Source organism: Mus pahari, chromosome 10 (genome assembly GCF_900095145.1).
Source record: "Mus pahari chromosome 10, PAHARI_EIJ_v1.1, whole genome shotgun sequence".
Taxonomy (NCBI): Eukaryota; Metazoa; Chordata; class Mammalia; order Rodentia; family Muridae; genus Mus; species Mus pahari.
Window position 1 is genome coordinate 90654422 of NC_034599.1, and position 4456 is coordinate 90658877.

The window sequence follows — 4456 nt, forward strand, 5'->3', positions numbered from 1 at the left end:
AGGAGCAAAGTATACAGAGATGTTATGTTACTCTCCTTTTGTGATACAGTGAGAGAGTTTCCAATCCTACATTCCTCCTTCACCCCTGGTTTGGGTAAGGTCATATGATTGACAGCTGGACTCTTTCATTTTTCAGAGGCATTAATTTTTCCTGATGCCCCAGTCCACCAGCGCCACACCCAGAGTGAGCACTACAAGCATTGCTGGCCTAATTGATGGGGTGGGGGAGGAGATGGAAGAGGGGCTAGAAGAGGTGCTCCAGAGAGCCATCAATGCACAGGCACTACACACATGGTATGGGTAAAGTCAGAGCTAGGGTGCCACCCAGTCAGCATAGTTTCCCTTCTTGAAGAAGCCTCAGACCTTGCCAACATTCATGGTCAAGTTTACATGGTCAACCTCCTCAACCCAGGTATCTCATTCTGCATCCTTACACAATACAGGGAAGATGCCATGGTACAGATGAGCCTGGTGAGCTGTCTGGGGGATTGCCCATCAGCAATGATGGGAGCTCAAGGGTGGTACTGGGCCACTTGGTGAACACTCCTGCCAGCCCTAGTGACCAGGATAATAGCCCTACTGCAGCACTTGAAGCAGGCCTCCATGGTGCCCATGGCAACAGCTTTTGTGGGTTTGTTGGTAATAGATGCCAGATAGTGGAGTTCCTTGAATAACTTCAAGTGGTAGGTGGCAGCCTCTACCTCATAGGCAGTCAGGTGCTGCATATGAACAGCCTCCAGAGGATAGTTCCCTTAGTCTATTCCTCCAGATAGCATGACACAGTCTGCTCTATCTAGGACTGTGTTTGCCACATAACTGTGTCAGCATGGCTGGGATGCAGTTTCTTGATGATGCTCTCCAGCATCTGTATGGTACACATAACAGACTTCCCAGATCGGTTGCATCACTTGATTATCAACTTCTGAGCCAGGAAGCTCTTCTCTGCAAGAATCTCAATGCCTAAGTCACCACGAGCCACCATGATCCCATCAGTGCCTTCCAAAATCTCATCACACCTGCAGGCATCTGCATGGTTCTCGATTTTGCCAATGATCTTATTGTTCTTGCCCTTCTCTCCCAGGGCTTTTCTAACCCCATGCACACTGGCTTCCTTGTGGATGAAAGATGCAAACACCATGTCTACGTCCTGCTCCACTCCAAGTTTCAGATCCTGGACGTCCTTTTCTGACACAGCAGGGAGATGCACAGCAGTTCCAGGAGGGTTCATTCCTTCTTGCTGACCAAGTTGCCACCATTCTCTTCTTCTGTCACCAGCAAGTCAGCACCTTTCTCCTTCATCTACAGTAAAATGAACCTACCATCCATGCAGATTTATTTATTTATTTACATCCCAAATGCTGCTTCCCTCTCAGTTCCCCCTCCCAGAGTCCCTTCCCCATGCCCACTCCCTTTTGCTCGTGAGATGGTATCTCCCCACCCTGGCCAATTAACTCTCTAAAGGATTAGGCACATCCTCTCCCACTGAGGCCAGACAAGGCAGCCCTCTACTATATATGTGCTGGTGGTCTCAGATCAGCATGTGTGTGCTCTTTGGTTGGTGGCTCAGGCTCTGAATGCTCCCAGGGGTCCAAGTTAGTTGATACTGAATTGGTTATTCATGTAGATCTCACTGCTCACCCCCACCACCCTGCAGATGTTCTTATAGTCCAGCCACAGGTTGTTCTCTTCACACGTTTCCATGTAGGCATTGTCCAGGGTGATCTTTGGAGTGGATCCCTTCTTCAGCTCCACTTCCCCAGTGCTGCTGCTTTTGATGAATCCAGTCTGGATCTCAGGTCCCTTTGTGTCTAGAGCCGCTGCAACAGAAAGGTAGACAATGGCTTCAGATTTGAAGCTTTCTATGGCTGCATGGTCTTTCTCGGTGGCCTCTGCATGGTACTCATGGCTCCCATGAGAGAAATTCAGCCGAGTCACATTCATTGGAGACTTAATCATCTCCTTCAGCATCGCCACAGATTGGGAAGCAGAATCAATGATACAAATGATACCAGTGTTACAGGCATGCTGGGTGTGGAGACAATGTCCAGGCGGTACATGTGATCTAGGAAGGTGTCAGCCATGGCTGCACAGAACTGCTGGGATTGAATGAAGGCAGCCCCTGCTTCTTTGTGTGGCTTAGGCATGGTTTCTGAGGTCCTCAGACATACTCTGGATTCTGCTGCCATATCTAAATTGGACATCTGCAGAGTCAAGGCATGTCACTGCTGTGCCTTTCCTGGATTTCTTTAAGGGATTTATTAATTTTATCTTTAAAAACCACTGTCATCTTCATCTAGTTGGTTTTAAGGTCTTTTTTCTTGTGCTTCAGCTACGTTGGAATATTTAGGGCCTGCTGCAGTAGGAGCTGGGCTCCAGTGGAGACATACTGCTTTGGCTGTTGTTGATTGTGTCTTTATGCTGTTGTCCAGGTCTCTGGTTTGGGATGATTATAAGTCTAGGTGCTGATTTCTGGGTTTGTCTTTGTTGAGTGGGTGTTTTGTTCCTGCTTTTCTGTTTCCTTCCTGGATTTTTTTTGGGAGGTGTGTTGCCTGTTTTCCTGGCTTGCTCAGCTGCTGTATTCACAAGGAACGCCTGCCGGTGTTGGAGGCTGAGATACTGGGGTGAAGTTGGGGGAAGGAAGGTTAGACTTTCTGCTACAAAGCTGGGGATGGAAATGGGAGGACTGGATCTTAGGAGCAGCAGCAGGAGAGGTGTGGTCCCATTTTCAGCCTACTGGTTGCCCTGGGAGGAGTAGCTCTTGTGTTAGCACAGGGTGCTTGCTGGAGCTGAGGTTTGGGATGCAACAAGGAGTAGGGGGAGGAGTGTTAGAAGGGGAAATCTCCCATGGGAGATGAGAGATGGATGCATGTGTGTGCATGAGTCTCTCTCTCTCTCTGTCTCTGTCTCTCTCTCTGTGTGTGTCTCTGTCTCTGTCTCTCTCTCTCATCCTCTGTGTCTCTCTCTGTCTGTCTCTGTCTCTGTCTCTCTGTCTCTCTGTCTGTCTCTGTGTCTCTGTCTCTGTCTCTGTCTCTGTCTCTCTGTCTCTGTCTCTGTCTCTGTCTCTGTCTCTCTCTCTCTCTCTCTCTCTCTCTCTCTCTCTCTCTCTCTCTCTCTCTCTCTCTCTCTCTCTCTCTCTCTCTCTCTCTCTCTCTCTCTGTGTGTGTGTGTGTGTGCCAAGGTGTTCTGCTGTAGAGCTGAGGATGAGACTGAGGAATTCAAATTGGGGTAATGGAGGAGAGAAGCTGTTCAGGTAGCCTACTTGGTTTTCTGTCTTTAGAGGCCTGTGGGTTAGTTTGGGTGTGTCTTCTGAAGTTGGGGCCTAGTTTCTTGTTCTGCCATGCTAGTGTGTTCCCAGTGAATGCCTGTTGGTGTTAAAGGCTAGGATAATGGGATGAGCTGGGGGAAGGAGGGTTGGGAAAAGAGATCTTTGCGCATGGTTGTGGGTGGAGTCAGTGGGAGAAAGGGAGACAGCAGCAGGTTTCCTGCTCTAGAGCTAGGGCTGAGACCTAGCCTGGTGGTGGCTGGGTCTCAGATCAGCGGGACAGGTGTGGGGTCACCTTCAGTCTACTTGTTGTTTTGGTAGGAGAGGCCTTGGGATGGCACAGGTTGCCTTCCGGGGTTGGGGTCAGGGACAAAGCAATGGATGGGGAGAGAGATTAGAAAGGTAAGATCTGTGGGATTCTGTTGACTTAGATTTTTCAAAACCTACTTTAATAAAGGTTCTTAAATACTTCAACCTTCCTTCTAGCACACTTCCTACAAGAAATAGTGGAAAAGAAAGGTTAGTAGGGCAAAGGGGGATGTGGACCTGTTTAGAAACAGTTCTTTGAGGTGATTCCAATCTTCCCCGTCAGCAGTGCAGACCTCTAGGAAAACACTAACACGAATCAGCAACTTCAGTTCAGTCCATTCAGCAATCACCACTCACAAATCAGCAATGGGCAATTTGATCCAGAAGAAACCCCTAGGCTCTACCTGAGTCCGTGGAAGCAGCAAGAAGCTGCTGGAATATCGTGAGAAGTTCTTTGGCGAGTTCGTCTATAAAGTCATGACTAGCAAAGATCAGCAACTGTGGGGCAAGGTGAGCCAATGCCAGAGCTTCTTCCCACTGTTGTGAGGTCATGTTTATATTCTTTCTAAACATTATGCATCCTCTCATATGTCTGCTTTAGCAAAATATTCTCTCACCTATGTCTGCTTCACTAAAACATCCTTTCATATTTCTGCTTCAGCAAAATATTGTTTCATGTGTCTGCTTCGGCAAAACATTCTTTTACCTGTATCTGCCCCAACAAAACATCATATGACATAACTGAGTTTCCAAAGAAACCAGAAATTTCTACTTCAGGATTCAAAGCAACTGGGATCTGGGAGCAGGGTGGTGTGTGTGTGTAGTGGCTATTCCTGGTTGTCAACTTGACTATATTTGAAATGAACTACAATCCAGAATTGGAAG

The 4456-nt window shown here is 47.9% G+C and overlaps 1 pseudogene; it reads right to left on the reverse strand.

Moving 5' to 3' along the window:
- Nucleotides 1-269: 269 nt before the first annotated feature.
- On the reverse strand, nt 270-2144 carry LOC110328419 (annotated as a pseudogene).
- Between the last annotated feature and the right edge of the window lie 2312 nt (nt 2145-4456).